A 22,631-nucleotide genomic window follows, 5' to 3' on the forward strand; every position below is an offset into this window, starting at 1 on the left:
GACTCCTAAGAAATTCTGTAAACCAATTGACTTATATTTGCATATTGAAATCACAGGGTCATCATAAACAATTCTAGTTTATGTACTCCTTTTCTAAGAAATCTAGACAAAGGAGGTGCAGCTATGACTCATTCCTCTCTTTATAGAAAGTAATCCCAAATTTGTCTATACTGATGTGAAAGAAGATCTCCAAGATTTAGTAACTGAAAAATGAAAGAAAAAAAAACTAATATATGACCTAGACATATATATTATATTCATCATAATCAAGATAAATCAATTTTTAAATTATGATAATAATATATGTAAAAAGTTTTAATTCACTTACCTGGATTATGATATGATTGTACAACCCCAAAAATATAGTAAGAACCACTGAACTGTCCACTTGACACAAGTGAATTTTATGGTATGTATGTTTGCACATATGGTAAACATCGATTCACCATGAAACTGCGTTGAAAATCCTCTATACGGTATTCTGTGTAAATGAATAGAAAAGGTCTGGAAGAAAATACACTAAACTGTTCGAAAGAGTAATTTACAAGGAATGAGATGGGAGCAGGCCTCAAGAAAGACAACTTTTATTTTTTTATTCTATGTGCTTCTACCTCTGGATTTTTTACATTGATCATACATTTACATGTATTTTTGGTCAGTTTTGTTTACTGCTGTAGCCCTAGCAACTAGACAGTGCCTGCATATAGTAGAGGCTCAATATGTATTTTGTTGAATGAATGAATAAATAAATGAATTATATTTTAAATGTAAAAGGAAACAGAATACACAATAACCTGATAGGTTTGTGTTGGCCAGCGCAAACTTTCTAAGTTTTAAAATCCATTTCTGAGATAGATTTACAAAAGTGATGCTTTTCAGCAATTTGTGAACTTCTTGGCACACTGTGCATGGGTCCTGGCTTAAAGAATTCCAGCTCTGAATTTGAATTTTGGCTGCAAAGTCTGGCTATGAAGGGAGTTTCCACGGTATATCTTTTAATCAATCTGCTATACGGCTATATACAATAATTTCTCTTTCTGATCTAATATAAGAAAATGAGATGTTGTAACTGAAGCACTATAGTATATATTCAATTGTAATTTTATTTTTATTCAGAATGGCATTAAGTTACCCGAATGGAGCCTTTTTTAGACAATACTGGAAGAAAGGCTGTTGGTAATTTGCAATCTAGGTTAAAATCTATATTTGAACGTGCCCCTCCCTCGTATACGTGTATATATATCAAGGTAAATACCTATTGAAAGATATCTGAAATGCTGTAATGGCATTGTCTATATTAGTGTTTAAATATGGTTACTAATTATTTTAGGATTATTTACAATTCCTACTTATTTTACCATCCTATTTGCTAAAGGGGAAGCTATTTGCTATTTTTATTTGATGTATTTATAAATATATAAAACCAGTAGTACCTTGACTTTTTTTCTTTATTTTAAAAGAAGTTTTAGATTATATAAATGTTGCGTGGGAAATATAGGGGATTCTATGTAAATGAATAGAAAAGATCTGGAAGAAAATACACTAAGCTGTTCATAGGAGTAATTTTCAGGGACTGTCCCCCATCTACCAACGTCTTTCATTAGTGTGGTACATTTGTTACAATTGATGAACACATGTTGAAGCACTGCTACTAAGCATGGCCGATAGTTTACATTATAGTTTACACTGTGCATCACACACTTTTACAGATTTTGACAAATGTATAATGGCTTGTAGCCGTCATTGCAATGTCATGCAGAACAGTTCCAATGTCCCAAGTACCTTGATTTTTATCTTGCCTTTCCTCTAAAACTGAGACTCTTAAGCTTTTGGAGGCCATGAATCTCCTAAATTTGATGAAAGCTGTGAACATTTGCACTAGAAAAATGCACACGTTTGAGGATGCTCAAATCTCAGGTTAATAATTCTTGTTCTCTACGTATTTAACTTAAAAGGATGAAAACTGACCAAAGCTTCCAGCTTTGTATCAACGGCAGTTTTCATATTTAACGTGGCCCTTCAAGATTTCCAATTCCTTTATTAGACTGTGGACTTAAACTTGCCTCTCCAGGTAGGAGGTGTGCTCAGATGGTTCTAGAATGATTGGCATATGGGTTTCAGAGTTACATTAACCAAATCCGGTGGGCTTAGGGGCAGAGTTTAGTTTTTTTTAAGTGAATTCTGCAGTTTTCTGAATTCTTCAGAGAAAGCCATTCCCTAATTGTTTGAAGGTGGTGTGACTGAACGATTACCATCTCCAGGCTCCGTCTATGAGCATAAGAAGTTCAGGACTAGCAACTATGGTTTTTAATTAAAGAGGAAGAGCAAGCAATTAATGAAGCGTTACTTCTAGTAGTTTGTCCTTCTGAGGGAACAAGAGAAGGGTGTCACGGCTTTTAAATGTGGCGTTGGGAAATGCGCATGGTAATGGAACAGTCAGTGTTGGGATCCACAGCCAGGCTGTGTGGAGGACAAAAGTGGAGAAGCCTGGCGTGAAACAAGAGAAATGGGGAAGGCACGGAATTAGGGCTGGTGAGAGTTCGGGTTCCTGAAGACTGATGATGACGAGTCTTTCTGGTTAAGTCACCCAATCTAGAGATCCTGGAGGTCCCAGGAGAGACGGTGGACCTACTTCAGACCTAAGCTCACCTACACTTAGGGCACCGTTCCTGCGGAGGGAAAGGGTCGAGTGATATCTGACCCATGTTTAAGGCAAAGCCTGTGATAGCATCCTGAACTGAGAAGGTTTTCTAGATTTGTGATATTTGGAGCAAGAAACATTGGAGTTGTATCCCACTCTGTTGCTGGACTAGGGGGAGAAACACAAAGGGGTAGGCTGAGCAGTGGTGACCCTGAGGGCAGCAAACCCAACAATCTCCCCAACACCCCCTGCCCCAATATTGCTTCTCTTAACTTCCTCCATGCCTGCTAGCTCCCAACAGGATTCAAGAGAAAGATAAATTCCAAAAGAAGACCATTGAATCAGTCCAATAAGATGTTCTTATGACTGTAAATATATATATATATATTATATAATATATATTTTTCAGAAACCGGGGCTGGACATTGAACCTTGGGACCTCGCATGTGGAAGCCAGCCCTCAACCAGTTGAGCCATTTTGGTTCCTAAGAGGATATATTTTTGTAGGTTAGTGAAAATGACATAAGTGGTGGATCCAAGGATGGAATAAATGGTGGATAATCACTTGAAGCATTCAGCTTTGAGTGAGAAAAGAAAAAGGGATAGGTTGGTACAGAACCAGAAATGTCTTCTGCATTTGGAGGTTCTTGAGTATATTTAAAGGCAAAGAGGAAAGAACCAATGGAGATTGGAGATAATTTGGAGAAAGGAAGAGATGTCTATGGACCTTAGGGTCTCTGTTTACAATTGAAGGGAAGGAAGGCTGAGCACCAGTGAATGGGTAGAGGAACATTAGCCCTGACTTTCTAAAAAGAGAGAGTTGGACAAGATATACCTGTGAGGCTCAGGGATTGATGAGAAAATGGAATTTGGGGGGCGGGGGGGGGGGGGTAGATGCTGATCTGATGGCAAGAATGTCTGTTTAGAGGAGTAGATAATCATCAGCCTAAAGGTGACCATGAAGAAAATAGTACCAAAACTTGTCTGATTGGTCTTTCTTCTCACATGACTCAAAATGTTGAGGAAACTGTCTGGAAGAGCAATCCTTCTCTCCTATTGAATACATTGAATTTACTTTTGAAAGTCCAACGAAAATCCCATGCTTCTTTTGTAAAGAAACATCTCCTCTTGGTAACTTAGCATTTTAGCTACAGAGAGAAAAGCAGGCCAGGAGGTTGGTTTCTTGGTCTATTCCCTACAGGTTTTGTTTCTCGTGTTTTTTCTGTTTGTTTGGTTTTTGCTCAGCCTCTGACCTGCTGCCCTTGTGTCAGTGAGCTTTCTGGATAAGGGTGTTGCATGCTTCTAATCATTTGCCATAAGGGCCGGTAGCTATCAGGGATGGGACTGATGTTGCTCGGAGGAACCCAAGTGCCAGTTTGTAAGTCTAGGCAAATGGTCGAAAAGTCATTTATTCATTAGGGTCTCAAGTTGGCAAGTAACTGATATGGGGCCTGGAGGGAGGGGTTGGGTGTGGAGATGAACTGCACTTGCTATCAGGAGCAAGGAACATTCAAGAGAAGGCAGAATCACTGAGGAAAAATGCTTCAACTTCAACCCTCACCCTTTTCCTACCTTTGGCCTCAATTTCCTCAGGTGGCCAGTGGTGTCACAACGATTTTTAAAAATCAGAAATCTTAAATGCTTGAATTGACTGCAGGTTAATATACATCCCCTTTGATGTTTGAAAAGTCAACAGCATGTCAGGCTACATTATAGCCATAGAGCAGCAGAAGAAAGGAGACATATGCGGGTTAATATTCTGGTTTAGGTGTCCCATTTCAGAGGCCATTTCAGAGGGACATTGACTCACTGGAACAGAATCAGAGAAATTAGCTAGGGTCTGGGAAGCATGCTATCTGAGGAATGAGTGAAGGCCTGGGCAAAGAAGACCTGAATGTTATCTTAGATATTTGAAGGGTGTCTGCTGTATGCAAGAGAGAAGTATTCTCATTCATTGTCACTCTAGGGGCAGAACTAGGACGGATGGGAGGAAGAGACTGGAAAATATGTATTGGTTTAAAAATAGGAAGAAATCTCTACTACTTAGAGTTATTCAAAGGGGTCCTGGTGGGGGGAAAGCAAAGTCCAGAACAGCATTAGTAATTTGGCCCCGTTTTAGTTTGAAATAGCACATGAAGATCTTTGAGCAATGGAAGGGCAGGACATTGCTTTAGAAAAACAATGCAGACAGCAGGCTAGAAAAGTATGAGCTGGCCATTTCCTACATGACTGAAATAACCTAGGCACGCGAAGATAACAAAAACAGGGTAGCAGCCGTGGGCCTTCAGAGATGGCGGTGAAGTTGAGAAAGAGTTTAAAGGTACAAACAAGGAAGAGTGGCCAAACTATCTAGCTTCCCTGATGAGGTGGATAATTAAGCCATTAGCCTAGAAAGCAAACATTAACCAAGACGCGAACCAGGCTTGGGAGATGATTACCGCCAGGTTTTAGAAACAAGAAGTCTGGGTGTCCTGAAGAAATTTCCTTTGAAGTTTGTTTGTTCATTTTTAAACAGCAATTTTATTGAGTTGTACACAATAAATTGCACCCATTTAAAGTGTACAATTTGGAGAGTTGTGACAGATGCAACATCCGTGAATTCACCATAATCAAGATACAGAACATTTCTATCATCTCAAAAGTCTTCATGTCTCCCTTTTACCCTCCTTCACCCCTGGCCCCAAACAATTACTGATCTACTTTTTTGTCACTTGTAGATCAGTTTGCATTTTCTATAATTTTATATAAATGCAGTCATACAGTATGATAGTCAATTCTTTTTTTCATGTACTTACTTGGCTATTTGGTGTCCAGTTGTGTGGTCAAGCAAGCACTGACCTGATTGTTACTGAGAGGGTGTTTCATAGATGGATTTAATCATTAGACAGTTGGTTACATCTACAGGTAATTGCTTCCACAATCAACAAAGGAGATTGCCTTCAGCAAGGAGGGGAGTTTCCTCATCCATCAGCAAGAACTGAGGGTTTCAGTTGTCAGAGAGAATTTCTATCTCCACGTCAGCTCGCCAACTTCTCCTGGGCAACTCATCAAACCTTCTTTGAGTTTCCAGCTTGCTGCCTGCTCTACAGAACTTGGACTTGCCAATCCCCATGGTCACGTGAGTCCATTTCTATACTAAGTCTCTTAATATTTACATGTATGTATCTCCTGCCAATTCTGTTCCTCTGGAAAATCCTGACTGATACACACAGTATGGAGGTTTTTTTGCCTGGCTTATTTCATTCAGCATGATGATTTGGAGAACTATCCATGCTACTGTGTAATATCAATAGCTCGTTCCTTCTTATTATTGAGTAGTGTTCCACTGTGTGGACTTACCACAGTTTGTTTATCCATTCATCCATTGATGAGCATTTGGTTTGCTTCCAGTTTTTGACTATAACAAATAAAACTGCTGAGAACATTCTTATTCAAGTCTTTGAGTGGACATCTGTTCCCATTTCTCTTGGATAAATACCTAGAAATGGGATGACTAGTTCGAATGGTAATTCTAGGTTCAACTTTTTAGGAAACTGCCAGTTTTCCAAAGTGGTTGTGCCATTTTATATTCCTACCAGCAGTTGCTCTGCATCTTTATCAACACTCGGTGTCAATTTTTTTATTTTGGCCATTCTGATTGGTAGGTAGTGATACCTCATTGTGGTTTTAATTTGCATTTCCATTATGACTAATGATGTTAAGCATCTTTTCATTTGTTTGTCAGACATTTATGTATCTTCTTTTGTAAAGCATGTGACCAATTTTTTTGTCCATTTTTAAATTGTGTTGTTTGCTTTCTTATGGAGTTGTAATCACTTTATATAGTCTGGATACCAGACCTTTATCAGATGTATGCATTGCAAATATTTTCCCATTCTGTGCCTTATCTTTTCATTTTCTTAACAGGGTCTTTCTAAGAGCAAACTGTATCTACTGTTGATAAAGTTTAGTTTATCAATTTTACTTTATGGTTTATGTGTGTGTGTCCTAAAACATCTTTGCCTACTCCAGTAGTTTATAGATTTTCTCCTATGCTTAACTCTAGAACTTTGTCTACTTTTAAGTGTTCATTTTGAGCTAATTCTTTATGTACAGTGTAAAGGGTCAATTTTTTTTTCATATGGCTAACCAGTTCCAGCACAATTTGCTGAAAAATTTTTCATTTCTCCCATTGAATTGCCTTAACACCTTTGCGAAAATCAATTGACCATATATGTGTGGGTCTATTTCTGGAGTCTCTATTTTTGTTTTAGGTGGAGATATTTAATGGGATATTTGAAACAGGAAATTAGAGCTGGTTTTTTGTTTTTTGGGTTTTTTTTTTTTTTTGCTAATAATCAGCAGTATACCTTTGTCCAGCTCAAAGAGAAAAAAACACTTTCAGAACAAGTTACAAGTTTGTATGTCAGTTCTTAAATTCCTAATTGAAATGTGTATCTCATGGATGAGGGGTAGAGCCAAGAGCTACAATACAAGGCAAAGGAAAACAAGAAACCTTGGGTTCAGACTTGGTCAAATGCATAAGGGCAAAATGTATGTCGGGGGCCTAACTCTTTGCAACATTAAACCTCTTCATTTATTATTTCTGTAGAAAAGTGTATAGGGAGAAGAATGGAAAATGCCTAGAAGACAGCTTAAGGATTTGGGATTTCTCTGCAAAGACAATCAGGGGTGCGGATATCGACAAACATTTAGCTTTTTCTGATTCCTATTCATGCCACAAAAAGTCACCTCCCCCCCAGGGCCCTGCTTTTCCTGGTGCTAGAGTAGACGTGCGGACACTTCCTTCTGTCTCCAGAATCCAAGAAGAGCTAATGCTTGATGAGTGGATTCAGCCCCCAACTGAGAGCAGAGGCCTTCCCCCTTCACAGCAGTTCAAGAACTAACCTTCGTTCCCATCAAGGGCCTTTCTCTTGTTTCTTTCCATTCATCTTGGTATACCAGCCTGAGAAAGAAGGAAAGGTGTCCAAAAGATTAAGTTCCTTGTAAATAAGAATTTAAAATAAATATGAGAGCAATTTCAGAGGTATAATAGTAGAAGAGAATATTTATATGAAATTCCATATTAATGGATCATTCCAAAGCATCTCCAGGAGATGCTAAAGAGTGTGTGTTCAGAAGCTGTGACCCAATGGACCCAGGGAAACTGTGTTCTGCTCTCGGCACACGTCTTGGGAAGATTAACCTCGATTCTTTATCTCAATGAGATACTACATATGCTACTAGGAGAAATACATAGCAACTGCTTAACTATGCTTATTTATTAACAAGGAATTAAAAATACATTTTCTAGACAAATGCTTTCCCACATACACATGCATCGTTTTTCGTTTGTTTTCTTTTCGGTTTTGTTTGTTTTCTTTCTACCCTCCTTCCACCATAACAACTGCATCTTCTTCGCAAGACAAGGTCAGTCAGTTAACTGAGGAATTAATTTTATATCCTTCCACAAGAGTTTTTGTTTTTTTAAAAGTGCCTAGAAATTAAAGTTATAGGTTTTAAACTGTTAAATTAATGTTCTCTCTGGAGGAAGAGTGTCATATCCACCAGTTTCTATGCCTGCTCCCTATTGTTACTCATTGTATTTAGATTCCAAGACAGTAAGCAGGAAAGAAAAACTATTTTTTTCTCCAACATTTGTGTGTGAGTATGCTTACCGTGAAAGATACTTTCATTACCTGTTCATGCTTACTCTTTCCTTTAATTATTTGAATTCAGGTCCTTTCCTTAGGCTATTATCATCATATGTTTATATGGATGGATGGTTGGATGAATTTTATGTGTGTGGAGGATAGCACAAGATGCCTTTAGATTTTCTATAATTGCAAAAGTTTGTAGTTCAAAGATCAAGCCAGTAGTTGCATTTTTGACACTGTCTCTTCACTGCTGGGTCTTGACTTACTGCTTTTGAACTTTTGGGTCTAAAACTTTTTTGGATCCTTTGGTCTGAAACTTTTTTTAAGGAGGTACTGGGAATTGAACCCAGGACCTCATATGTGGGAAACAGACGTTCAACCATTGAGCTACATCCTGTCCCCAGTGAAAGTTGGTTTTTTCACTTGTTTGTTTTTTAAGGAGGTAGTGGTAATTGAACCCAGGCCCTCATACATGAGAAGCAGGGGCTCAACCACTTGAACTACATCTGCTCCCCACGGTCTGAAACATTTTGGAGTTCTCTCCATAAGAGCAATTCTGATCTGATTTCTTAATGACGTTGCAATAACTATCTTAGCATCCAAATTAGAAAATAACAATAATGCTGATTTGTTTATATTTGTTCTGTTTAGTTTGTTTATATATTTGTTCTGCCTAGAGTGATATTTACAATTTTACTGCATTTTTATTATTTGAAGTTTACTAATAGGATATTATTACCTCAGTGTTTGACACCATTCATTATATAAAAACATAAAGTTTAAACAATCACCTGATATATTTGGTTGAGTCCAAAGAAGGTTACACAACAGTCCTGTAACCCTTTGAAGACTTGGGCAAAATGTTTTTTTCTCTCAATTTTAAACCCTTGTTTTGTAAGGAAAATTTAATTAGAAAAAAATGTTTCTTTTCTGTCTAAGTGCAGGCCTATCCACTTGGGCAATAAAGAATTTTTTTGAAAATAATCCCCAGCTTCTAGAACTACGAAGAGTGTAAGATTTTTTCCCCCTTTAATTAGTAGCTTGGCTTTTTTCCTTTTTTTTCTCTTTTGCCAATGCCAAATGCAATGTGAGCACAAGTTTTTTAGTTCAATTCTAAACTTAGAACCCGTGATTTTCAAGTGGGTTCTAAATTTGGCAAAATGTCTTCTCCCTGCCATAGTAGTTGGTGCTTTCCCATTCTTCAGGGCTCATGCATCGTATTTTCTAAACAAGTAATACTGTTTTCCTTCCTTTTAAAATAATGTTTCCATTTCCCTTTTGTGGAGTACTACATGTGATGCAACTTTTTTTGAGACTCTAAAATAAAAGAGACACAGCAGCCATTTGAAAGAAGGTAAATGGTCAGGGAGAAAAATGTCATTCTGCTTGCCTTTCTTACAATGAAAAGACAAATGCTGCATGTTTTAGGTATCAAGTTTGTACACAGATTGTTAGAAATTACCAGGTCAGTATACAGTTCAAAGGCATAATTTTTTCCTGCAAATCGTTGCATAAACCCAAATGAGCCCTAGCCCCTTTCTGAGAAGCACAGATAGGACAGCTTCCCATTGGGTCAAGAAGTGGGTCCCGCAAAGCCACCTCCCGCAGCCTGCTCTTGGCCAAATGCTTCAGCGCACGCCTTGCCGGGGAAGCCACCAAGGCAGGGCGCTGCAAACCAGATCTTGCGGGGTCAGAGGACAACCCCAGAGAGCGGCGTCCAAGGGCGGCCGGGGGTACCGCAGGTAGTTAAGGAAGCCACCTCCCCCTTCGCCACGGGTTTGGAGGGACAGATTCTGCGATCCCTCTTTCTCCCCGGGCCCTGTTGGGGCTGGGCTCTCTCACCATCGCGTCCTCTTTCCTCCTGGAACCTTATTACCATTAAAATAAAATGACCCCAAGGAACAAACACGGCTGGCCGCAGGTGTCCCCTCCTGGGACACAGCTCTGCAGTGTGACCCTCGGGTTGCACACCTCCAAGGGAGCACGTGCCTCTCAGCTCAGCTGCACTGCTGGTCCCGGGAGGACGTGCAGGCGTCTGCAGACGTCCTGTGCTGGAGGAGGGACACAGTTGAGCCTCTCCCAGCAGGGGAGCCAGCGGCGCCCTGACGGGCCTGTCAGACAGGTTTCCCAGCCTCGGTTTTCTCCGGCTTCTGCGGTGCCAAGAGGAGAGTTCTGGAATACTTCAGCTGTTTCCCACTGCCGGGCCCTTGGGATTGTGGCTGCCAGACGCCTGGCAGTGCCAGCAGCGGGCTCCTCCGAGGGACCACCCTCCTGTGCTCCCCTCCCCACCCTGGCCGAGTCGGGAGAGTGCCCTTGACCTCCACGTGCCTGGAGCGGGGCGGGACGCCCCATCTTGAAGGGGACGCAGCCGAGCACCTGGCCGGTGAGCTGCCCAAGGTCGAGGGCCAGGTGGGCCCACATCGGCGGGACCCCGGCGGCCAGCAGCCCCCTCCGACGGGGCGCAGGGGCGGCTGTGAGAGAGCCTGCTGGATACTTCCAGCCGTGTTCCTAGCTTGCCTGGCTGGCGCGCTGGCCTTGTGGGCAGCACCCCTCCTTTGGCCTCTGCCCTCTGTCACGGTGCTTTCATATGAAATAATCTAACAGAAAGAGCAGGAATCACGGGTTCAGTGTTGGCTCTTCTGTAGGTGACGTGTGACCCTAGGACGGCATTTCCCTTCTCTGGGCCTTGGTCCCTTCGTCTAAAGCACGAGGAGACTGGACTGGGTTTTACCTGTGCCCTAACCTTCCAGGACTGTTCTTGAGGGCCGGCGCAGTGGAGGAGCGGCGTCCCCCGTTGTCCCTACGTCACTCTGGTGAAGCACTTCCTCGTTTTCTGGGTCCAGCCCACCTGTGCTCTAAAGCGTGAATTCCCTCCGTCATCTCCTCTGTTTTCCCTCAGCTGTACTGATAGGACATCCCCCCACTTATAAATCTCTATTTAGGAAATCCTCAAATGCTCTGGAATACTTTTATTGCCCTTCTCTGGAGAGACCCCAGCTCTGAATAAAGTAGTTGGGGAAGCTGAGCACCTTGTTCTACGGTGAGTTTTATTTCACTTTAATTTTTTAAAGAGTTACTTTTTATTTATCGCTCTCACCCTCCCCCCCCCCCCCAGTTGTCTGCTCTCTGTGTCTGTTCACTGTGTGTTCTTGTGTGTCCGCTTATATTCTTGTCAGCGGCACCGGGAATGTGTCTCTTTTTGTTGTGTCATCTTGCTGTGTCAGCTCTCCGTGTGTGCGGTGCCATTCCTGGGCAGGCTGCGCTTTCTTTGCATGGGGCAGCTCTCCTTGCAGGGCGCCCTCCTTGCGCGTGGGGTACCCCTATGTGGGGGACACCCCTGCATGGCAGGGCACTCCTTGTGCGCATCAGCACTGCACATGGGCCAGCTCCACACGGGTCAGGAGGCCCTGGGTTTGAACCCTGGACCTCCCATGTGGTGGGTGGACACTCTTTCCGTTGAGCCAAATCCACTTCCTATAGGGAATTTTAGCAACAGGTGATACAGGAGCTGGTTACAAAGCCAGAACCCGGCTTACCTCCTGCATGACATTCCCGCTCTATCATATTTATCATAATAAACATTCACTCATGATCGAGGGGCTCCTTTAGGCCAGGTATGAGGCAAGACGCTGAGAAAAACCGTGCATGAAACAAGCCTTGACCTTCAGGGATGGACAGATGCACAGACAGTAGCAGGGCTGGGTGAGCAGGGCCAGCAGGAGTGGGCACTGAGCACGGTGCCCACCCAGGACTGGGCGCGCAGTGGGACGGCCAGAGAAGGCTTCGCAGAGCAGCGGTGCCTCTGCTGAAAGGCGGGCGCGCGTTAGGCGGCTGGAGCATTATCCTCACTGAAAGGAGGGCCGGTGCTGGGGGAAGCGCGCCGTGCTCCCATCTCTCCCAGTTCAGGGTGGTGGGAGTGGGACGCCGCGGAGGCCCTGCTGGGGACTCAGGGCATTCTCTCGAGGGTAATGGGGAGCCAGAGAGGGACTGTTAAAGTAGGGCACTCTCCTGGCCATATTATCATGGTTACGTGAGAGAAGTCACGTGGCATTTTCTAAGTCTAACGACCAGGATGTTCAATAGTGTTAGAGCAGACCAAGCTGGAGACTGCTTCTTCGGTGGAGACGGGGCCTTGGAAATGAAGGGAAGAGGTGAGGTAGAGACAGAAACTAAAGAGGAAGAGCCCACAGGGCTTGGCGATTTATGCACTGTGGGGAGCGGGGCAAGGGGTCAGCGGTGAAAGCTCAGGTTTCTGGGTCGGGCCGCTGAGCTAGAGTCACCAAAGGAAGGTTTTAAAGGGCTGGGGGCTGCCCTGCCCCGAAAGGGTGTTCCCCGCATAGGGGAGCCACATGTGCAAGGAGTGTGCCCTGCAAGGAGAGCCGCCCAGTGGGAGAGAAAGTGCAGCCTGCCCAGGAATGGTGCCGCGCACACGGAGAGCTGACAAGGCAAGATGACGCAACCACAAAAAGAAGCACAGATTCCCTTGCCGCTGACAAGAATGCAAGCAGACACAGAAGAACTGTGTGCACACAGCGAGTGGACACAAGAGAACAGACAACGGGGCTGGGGGGGGGGGGGTGGTGAGGGGAGAGAAATAAAATAAAAATAAATAAATCTTTAAAAAAAATTAAGGGGGGAAACGGACTTTGGCCCAGTGGTTAGGGCGTCCGTCTACCATATGGGAGGTCCGCGGTTCGAACCCCGGGCCTCCTTGACCCGTGTGGAGCTGGCCCATGCACAGTGCTGATGCGCGCAAGGAGTGCCTTGCCACGCAAGGGTGTCCCCCGCGTAGGGGAGCCCCACGCGCAAGGAGTGCGCCCGTGAGGAGAGCCGCCCAGCGTGAAAAGAAAGAGCAGCCTGCCCAGGAATGGCGCCGCCCACACTTCCCGTGCCGCTGACGACAACAGAAGCGGACAAAGAAACAAGAGGCAGCAAATAGACACCAAGAACAGACAACCAGGGGAGGGGGGGAAATTAAATAAATAAATAAATCTTTAAAAAAAAAAAAAAAAATTAAGGGACGGGGGCGAGTCAAAGGTCAAGGAAGGCCTGATTCTCATCCCCACCTTCAAGTGGTACCAAATTTCCGGATCCCAGTGGACCCAGAGTGACCAAGAGCGAGTCTGGTACCGCAGTGGGTGCTGGGCGCTCGCTCGCCCGCCCGCGGGTGGGGTGCCACCACCTGGGCCCGTTCTCTGCCCTGTCATCCGTTCCCTTAGGAGCACTAAGCCCCAGAAATTGGTCAACTACTCTTGTTGGGTTTTTTCACTCGTTTCCCACACTCTTCCTAGAAGGGGGTGGGGCTGCTCAATTTTTGCTGCGTCTGTCTTTTGGCCTCCTTTGGAAGGTGCCTCTTGCTGTTTTAATGCCAAAGCACAGAATAACCAGGAGACACCCATGCCAGGTGCTATGTAAAGAGCTCGGGCTTCAGAGCCAGGCAGCCTCGGGTTTGGCTCCAAGTCGGGTGATCTTAGGTTCCCCGAACGTCCTCATCTGTGAAATACGGAAAACAACACCCATTTCAAAGACTGGTTGAGCGGCTTCTCCTGGGTAGAGCATCTATGGTGCCCAGCAGCGGTCCCTGCCCCTTCCCCCAAGCACCTGCAGCCAGAGCAGTGCTGGCTTCTCCCTCTCATCCTGCCCTTACTCACTGTCTTGCTTCTTCCTGTTTTGTTTTGTTTTCAATTTTTATTCTGAAATCATCTTTAATTGAGAGCTCTTAACAACATGGGAAGATACATTATCATCTTCGATGGAAAAAGCAGGATATAAATTCTACACAGATGGCAGGATCCCCATTTTAAAACAGTTGATGGGATTTGCAGGTGGTTTCCAAATTTTCTTCTTCATATTCATCTACATTTCACAAATTTCTCTCTATAGATGAACTACTTTCTAAACTGCATAAAAATTAAAATTAAAAATATTTATAATAATTGCCATTGGGTGATAGAATTATGGGTGATTTCTCTTGTTTCCTGATGGGTTTTTATTGTTTGTCAGATGAAGGAGAGAAGGGAAGGAAGAGAAGAAGGGGTAGAGAGCAGAATTAAATTTGGGGACTTTTTTTTTTTTTTTTTTTTTAAGATTTATTTATTTATTTATTTAATTTCCCCCCCCTCCCCTGGTTGTCTGTTCTTGGTGTCTATTTGCTGCGTCTTGTTTCTTTGTCCGCTTCTGTTGTCGTCAGCAGCACCGGAAGTGTGGGCGGCGCCATTCCTCGGCAGGCTGCACTTTCTTTCACGCTGGGCGGCTCTCCTCACGGGCGCACTCCTTGCGCGTGGGGCTTCCCCACGCGGGGGACACCCTTGCGTGGCACGGCACTCCTTGCGCGCATCAGCACTGCGCATGGCCAGCTCCACACGGGTCAAGGAGGCCCGGGATTTGAACCGCGGACCTCCCATGTGGTAGACGGACGTCCTAACCACTGGGCCAAAGTCCGTTTCCCAAATTTGGGGACTTTTCTAAGTAAGTGAACGTTTTGCCGGAAAGAGCACCTACCACTGTCTAGCATCGGTTCTTTCTCAATTACCAATGCTAACCTCTGGTGGTGACAATAATGTGCGCCCATGGTGGCACAGTTGAAACCAAGGATGCTTGATTTGAGCTAAAATAGCAGGCTAATGAGTCAGACAGAAATTTCCTTGCCTTCCAAGAGAGTCTTTTTCCCCCCTAAACACTGACCTTGCAGTACTGAGTGCTGACTCTAAGGTCCAGGGGACAGTGGAGTCTCCAGCAAGCTTTGCTCTCGAGGTGCCCTGTTTTATGAAGGCTGCTGTGCCAGCCTCTGTCCTCACGCCCTGAGCCGTGGCGTGATCCACAGCTCACTTCACAAGAAGGCTGGTGATGTGCCCTGAATCCTCCCCAAAGCTTCTGGCCTTTGGAGATATCTCTGTCAGTTCTTTTTTATTACTGCTGGAGAGAGATGGCATCTCAGCCTGCATGTGGGGCCCACACCCCACCCCGCGCCACCTTCCTTAGCCCGTGGATGGGCCCAGAGAGCCTCCCTGGCACCAGGCGCTACTTGTGCAGGCTGCGCCTTCCCTTCTTGCCGTTCCTTTCGTCTGCTGCCCTAGCAGTTCCTCTGCCAACCTCATCCGTGTTCAAAACATCCCTTTGATAGAGATAGGAAGTTCCATTTTAGCAGTGGAAGAATTTACAGCCGCATTCAAATTTTCCTTGAGCCGTCTCATTGCCATTAATAAACACAGAGCACTTAGAAACAACATGTCACCATATGTCTTGCCTCGCAAGAAGTTTACATTTCTTAAGGTAAGGTAAGAAAACACAGAGGACTGCTATCATACCTCTTTTAAAAAAATAGGCAAGAGACCACAGAGATAACCCCACAAAAATCCATTCTTCTGCTAGGAACAAGATTATTGATTTCCTGAGTTACTCTTTTCCCCTGAAGTGCTGAAATAAGTGCCTTTTGATGTTGGGGCTTGAGAAAAACTTGTTCCCCAAAGCCACTTGGCAAGTATAAATCCCAGGAACTAGGTGCTCTCCAAGGCACGGCGTCTGAAGTAGGGGAAGGGGTGGGGGCAGAGGGAGGGGAGGGCGGCCGTGGGTGGGAGCAGGCCCGTGGGCCCTGCAGGTCGGCCTGGCTCCTGGGACCCCATCTCACCCACCACTCCAGGTCAATCTGGTGTTGCTCTATGCAAATCTAATCTGGTTTTATGCAAATGTAAAACCTGGATTGAATTCCTTCAATTCAAAGAGCACACATTTTGGTGTCAGAGTGACTTTTCTACTCAAGAAGGACACTACATTTTGGAGTAGTGTAGAACCTTTCTGATATTTGGTAGGATGTAGAAAATCACGTTTTAACCTCAAAAGCATCTCTGTTTAAACGAAACAAATGCCAACATTTAAAAACCTGCTTATATTATCCTGACTGTAGAGATTTTGAAAAGCTACGTGAATGAAATAGAAATATATTTACAAACTTGCAAACTATAACAACATCCCACACAGTAAAAAACCAAAAGAGAAAGTCTTTTAAGACAGCAGTTCGTAAAAACATTGCCCCCAATCATCAGGACAGCGGCCAACCTAAAAAGCATTGAGCCACCCGAAGTTGCCTGACTTTGAGCTACAAAGATGACAATGTGACAGTACATTTTGCTCCGTGTTCCTCAGACTGTCAGATGAGAATTTCATTTAATCTGTGAAGGGAAGGGGATTTTAGACAGTATATTAAAAGTGGGTATCAGCAACATGGCATAGAAAATTGGACATCATCTTTACATTCAGCTGACATCTGCCAAAGGTGCTGGAGTTAGAATAGTAAGAAAACAGTACCAGTTCCCAAGGAGTTTATGTAATATGTGATCTAGGCTATAAAATAGATAATAATATATTGTTATTATATTTAGAACACTATGAAAGTCATTAGAAGGGTACAGCCAAAAGTGACAGGGAGCTCAAAAATAAAAGAAAGCTCGTGGAGTTGAGAATTCTAGAAGGTGGGGAAAGCTTTTAAGGATAGGTTAGACCTTAGCAGGCAGGGGTCGTTCCTAGCCGAGGAAACGGTGTGCTGTGATCAGAGGTTGCCAGAGGGCAAGGTCCAGTCTGACTGGGAATTGGAAGCGCAGTGGGAAGTAAAGCCAGAAAGAAATGTTGTCCTGTCCTGGAGAGCGCTGAAGACAGGGTGAGGATTTTGTAGTTCACTGGGGAGAAAATGTAATTAAATGGAAAGTTTTTAAGCAGCGGACTTTAAAAAATAAACTAAAATAAAATAAGCAGCCAGTCTCTGCTGATAATTTACTGTTCTAAGCTCTTTGTGTATATGAACTAATGGAGACTCACAACCACCCTTGGGAAAAAGGGTGTTCTCATCCCCTAAAGCAGCTGAGGCTCAGAGAGGTTAAGTCACTTGGCCCGGGGTGACACAGCTAGTAAGCACCATCAGCAGGGCTTTAACATAGTGGCTTTGGTTCTTAATCACAAAATAATAAAAGCCAGAACTACAGTTGGAGGCATAGGAATGAGAAAAAAGGGTATGACCTCAAAAGTGTTGTGACATAGAAATAAGTCATGTCATATCTTCTCATGAAATTTGATGTGAGGGAAGAGGAGAAAGAAGGCGGGAAAGAGAAATCACTCCTGGAAGTTCAGCTCCAACGTGCTCTGAGGGCAACGTGTAGAGCACGGAACTGTAGCGCTGGGCAAGGGGTGGGAAACCCAAGCCGGTGCCCCCGAGAGCCTGTTAGGGTCATTTACGTAGAGCTGGTGCTTAAAAAACTCCTCAAAATGGAGACCTCGCCGAGGTCTCTAAGGAGGAGGGCAGGAGAGAAGCAAAGAGAAGATGACAAAGGACGGAATTCTGGGGAAAGAAGGAAAAGCCATCAGAGGTGAAAGATTTTTAAAAGTAGACACCGGAACCTTTCTAAAGTCACCCAGTTCTCCTTCCTGTCTTGCCCCGATAACAATGGAGTCTCCTTTTAGGGCAGTGGTAAATATGAACGATTTATATTTTAATATCATATTATTTACATATAACACATTGCCTATATTAAATATTCCCCTATAGGAAAGACTTTCTAGAGTAATGAAGTCAATTTTAAAACATTATCTGAATCTTTGAGACTTACAGTAGCAAATTCCCACTTTTAGAACATTGGGGACTTTTGTTTCTAATTATGAAAGTATCTAAGTGGATTGCAGAAAACTTCAGAAATATTGAAAAGTGTAAGAAAATGAAGATCACCTGTTATCCTTCCAGCAAAAATAAACACTATTAACGTTTTTCAGCCTACTCGTCCAGTCATTTTTGGATTCGCACACCCACTTTTTCTTCCCCCCGAACCAGGGAGGCTTCTGAAAATAGTTTTTCTCATAACAGGATATTATGAATGTTTTTGCACATAATTAAATTTAGCACTCATAACAATTTCATAGTGGCATAACAGTAATCCATCACAAGTGTGCACCAACCTTATCTCACCAAGCCCTTCTCACTGGGCATCTAGACTGTTGCCACACTATAAAGAGTGCCACAATCCATATTCTTGTTCATACCCTTGTGCTTTTTATTAATTTCTGATTATTCTCAGAATATTTCCTAGAAGCAAAATCCCTGGTCACATGCCATGAACGTTTTCCAGGCGGCTCCGCTTCTGAATGTGAATTTCAGTGTGCTGGTAGTACTGGTGTTAGACTATACCCGACCATGCTCTCTCCTTCCCGCTTCCTTATTTCTGTTCTTGGAAGGCAGAAGGAAACCTCAGAACAAGAGTCAAGAGCCACCTTTCAGAAAAGGTGCGTGAGGCGTCTGGTTGTTGAAAACAGGGCTGGGTTAGCGGTCCCCTCTTTACCCCCACAGGCCACCCTGGGCCCTTGGGGGTCTTAGGGCCACAAGGCCGGGGCCCTGAGGGGAGCCAGTCTCCCAGCGGCCGGCTGCGGGCGGCGCCAGCCTGTGGGCCTGGGCTCTGACTTTCCCCGGAGGCGGGGACGAGGCGCTCAGGCCTGGGGGATTTCCCTGCTGGGCGTCAGGGCATACGGGCCTCTTCGCTGCCTTTCCCGGAGGCCTCTGCCCTGGAGAGCTCTTCTCTGTCTTGGGCCTTCCCTGGGCAGGGAGGGCCGGCCAGCCGGGCAGCAGCCTCTCTGTGCCTCTCACCCAGCCCGCAGCCTCTGCTCTAGTCTTGATGCCAAACTTGCCTTCTCTAGCTGCGGCTCTAAGCCAGTGTCTCGCCAACTGCAGGGCCCATCGGTGGGTTGGGAAGTAAAATTAAAAATTAAAAAAATTTTTTAAAATCAGAGTCTGCTACATTAACATGTATTTTGCGTGACTTTTTTTTTCAGATTTTATATATGTAAAATGCATTTCTTAGTATGGTCTTGTACAAATACCTTGAAAGCTGTAAACTCTATGTTTCAAAGAGCTTCAGGATTCCCTGGGAATATGAGGTATGCTTGGTGGGGAGCATGACACGCACTGTTAGACTAATAACTGGGAAGCCTGGCCGCTCAGAGGAGAAAGCATTAGCTTTTAGGAGAACTGAGTGAAAAGAGTTGAGCTCTAGCTAGCTGTGTGATTTTGGACAACTTACTGGCTCTCTCTGGGCCTCAGAGAGCACTGTCTGTAAAAGAGACAAGCAGCCTGGCCTCTTAGAGTTTCTGAGAGCATTAAGTGAAATATTCTATGCCCAGCATGTTGGAGACACATGGTAAAGAAAGTGCATTTTCTAGTCATTCATTTGGGCCGTTAGACATTCTCTCTCTGAAGCTCAGTCAGACTCTCTTCCTCATTTTAGACTCCAGCCACCCTACGATGTCACCAGAAATGTTTCTATTTCTCACCTTACAGACCCTTTTAGGGCAGAGGCTTCCCAGTCTGTGTTCTGTGTGAGGATAATAGGTGTTTCCTATGAAAGGAATCTCCAATCAAGAACATTTTCCAATTGCAGTTCCCAGACCTATGAAATTCTAAAAACCCAGCTCAGGGGTCACAGACTCAAATGTGCAAGTACCATGGTTGGGTGAGAAGTCAGGGCAAATGCTAGGGAGTGGTGAGGACTGTGGCAAACGAGAAAACATGGAGCTCTGGGGTCGGTGGGGGGTGGGGGGGACAGCCACTGTTCCCACCAAGCTATTGTCACCCTGGCGCCACAGGTATCAGATTTCCGATTTTTCAAAAGAAACTGATGCCGTATTTCTTTATGTGAAAATCTCATATTTGTAAAAAACACACTACACTGCCAGTGAAACATCTGTGGGTCAGAGAAGGCCACAGGGCTGCCAGTTTGCACGGTCTGGACTCCGTGACCGTGGTCCAGCTCACTCATGACCATTACTCAGGCTCTCGAGAAAACTTTCCCTGGCTATCCCTAGAAAGGGCTCTTTTAAAATTACTATTTCGTAGGAAATATATTCTTTAAGCATGGGCTACAGGGCTCTAATAGACATTTCCACCTAATGAAGAAGAGGGCCCTTGTTTTCACAAGGTGTTAAAATGCTGATGACAGCAGAATAGGCACTGGACAAAGCTGACCAGTAGGTATTGCATCTCTTTCTTGTTTTGGTTTGGTTAACCAAAACTACTCATAAGACATTTGTTCTTTTTTTTTTTTCCAGCAGCTTTATTGATACATTATTCACATAGGGTAAGATTCAACCAAAGTATACAATTCAATGTTCTTTAGTATATTCACAGGGATGGGACACCATCGCCATAATCTACTTTTAGAACACTTTCATCCCCCAGGAGAGAAACCTGGTACCCACTAGCAGTCACTTCCCGTTACCTCTTCCCCCCAGCCTTGACAACCACAAATCTCCTTTCTGTCTCTATGAATTTTCCTATCCTGGGAATTTCATATAAATAAAATCTTACACTAGTAGTGACCTGTTATGACTGCTTCTTTTGCTTGGCATAATGATTTTGAGGTTCACCCATATTGTAGCATATATTAGAACCTCATCCCTTTTTATGGCCAAATATTAGTCCATGGCTGAGTGGGTCACATTTGGTTTCCCCACTCATCAGTTGATGGACATTTTGGTGGTTTCTACTTTTTGGCTGATACAAACAATGCTGCTATGAGCATTTGTGTGCATGGACATATGTTTTCATTTCTCTTGGGTATACACCTTGGAGCGGAATTGCAGGGTCAAATGGTAACTCTCTCTGTCAAGCCTTTCAAAGAACTGTCAGAATGATTTCCAAAGTGGCTGCACCAGAGGCTGCAGTATTTGAGACTTGCAATTTCTCCACATCCTCACCAACACTTGCCGTTATCTTGCTTTTCTGTTATAGCCCTTCTCATGAGCATGAGCAGACATTTATTCTTTTTTTTATCATTATTATCTTTTTTTTAAAGATACGTAGATCACACAAAGTGTTACATTAAAAAATATATGAGGTTCCCATATACCTCACTCCCCAAGACATTTATTCTTAAGGTTTATCGCACTTTTAATATGGCAACTGAACTGACCTGTTGATGAGGCTCATGAGAATAGTGATCTTTCCAAAATTTAAACCATCTCTTTATAAAGCCTTTTTCTAATGAGTTTTCCTTCTCCATCTGTACCATTCTTTGACTAACCAGAGAACAGGCATCTCACTAAGGAATGGTCTGATATTTCTTCCTTACTAACCAGATGTTCCAATTCTTGAGAAACTGTTAGTATGAATTAGCTCGGGCACCATTTCCTCCACTTTAGCGATAAGCTGCCCACATCTGAGGCCACTGATGCCCCCGCCTGCAAGCCAACCTCCCACCGGAGACCCGGCTGGGCAGGGAGGACGCAAGCTGGGACCGACCCGACACTTCCCCTTCTCCACCCACCACGAATATCACGCCACCCCTCTCCCTTCTGCCTCTGACCTCTCTTCCTGCCCTGAAACATCCTTTCAAGTAAGAGAGAAGGTGTCAGTACCCTAAGAGGCGGTGAGGGAGCGGATGTAGGGCAAGCAGTTGAGCACCTGCTTCCCACATCTGAGGTCCCGGGTTTAATGTCTCGTCCTGGTACCAACAAAAAAAAGAGTCGGCGAAACTGAGAAACAGGCCTGAGTGGCCCCCAGAGGCCTGTGTGAGGAGGAATTGGGGCTGGAACTCCGTCGCCTAGCTGCTAGTCCAGAGTCCACAAACCCCTACTCTTCCTGAATTCCTCCCGCCTTTTTTTCCACCACCCTCAAAAAACAAAAAAAAAAAAAGTTTTCAGTACTTGTGACCTTTAGAGAGGGTGACCTGGTCAGAGGTTCTGGTTTACTGTTTCTACTCCTTTCCAGAAACCAGCCCTTTCAGCTTGGGAGACAGCAAGGGATTCAGGTAGCTTGATTTCCGGGATCACAGCACGAAGGAGCACTCACTCCTCCACAGCCAGCGAGGCTTATAGCCTGTTTTCTTCCTCCCCTCTCCTCCCTCCCTTCCTTCTTTCCTTCCTTCCTTCCTTTCTTTCTCATTAGAGTTAAATTTCGAAACTCATTTGGAAGCAACTGAGTGCCCGAATGGGCAGACATTCTTGCAGTTTTCTGTGATAAATTCTCCTCTGGCTTGCCATAGTTCACTGTATCCAACAAGGAATAACCTTGGCCTATTTCAGAACTGGTAAACACTGTGTATTTCTCTATGTTCGAGATCCCCCAACCCTATATCCCCCTTTTAAGTTTTTTGAGGTGCAATTGGCTTCTGTTTTCAATCTTAGTACCCTAAAATCCACATTTTACTTATTACTCTATTTTCTTGCCTTCTGATTTAGAAAGACCCAATCGCTTATCTCTACCGATGGAAGATGATTAAAACCATAACTTGCAGTAAGTCTTCTTTTTGCTATGAATTCTTTTATTCCGCAGACTTTATTTAGTGCCTACTGTATGCTAGGCACTGTGCCAGCACTCAGGATGC

General features: G+C 44.1%; 1 long non-coding RNA gene across 2 annotated transcripts in view; it reads left to right on the top strand.

Annotated features, from left to right (window-relative positions):
* Window positions 1–22,540, top strand: part of LOC111760642 (uncharacterized) — a 149,086-nt gene extending 126,546 nt beyond the window's left edge. For both annotated transcript variants that reach the window (XR_011645781.1, XR_011645782.1), the window contains exons 2-3: window positions 5,546–5,759; window positions 22,486–22,540. This is a non-coding gene — a long non-coding RNA (uncharacterized lncRNA). The remainder of the gene's footprint in view (window positions 1–5,545; window positions 5,760–22,485) is intronic.
* The last annotated feature ends 91 nt before the right edge of the window (window positions 22,541–22,631 follow it).

The sequence above is a fragment of the Dasypus novemcinctus genome, chromosome 15 (assembly GCF_030445035.2).
Source record: "Dasypus novemcinctus isolate mDasNov1 chromosome 15, mDasNov1.1.hap2, whole genome shotgun sequence".
Lineage (NCBI taxonomy): Eukaryota > Metazoa > Chordata > Mammalia > Cingulata > Dasypodidae > Dasypus > Dasypus novemcinctus.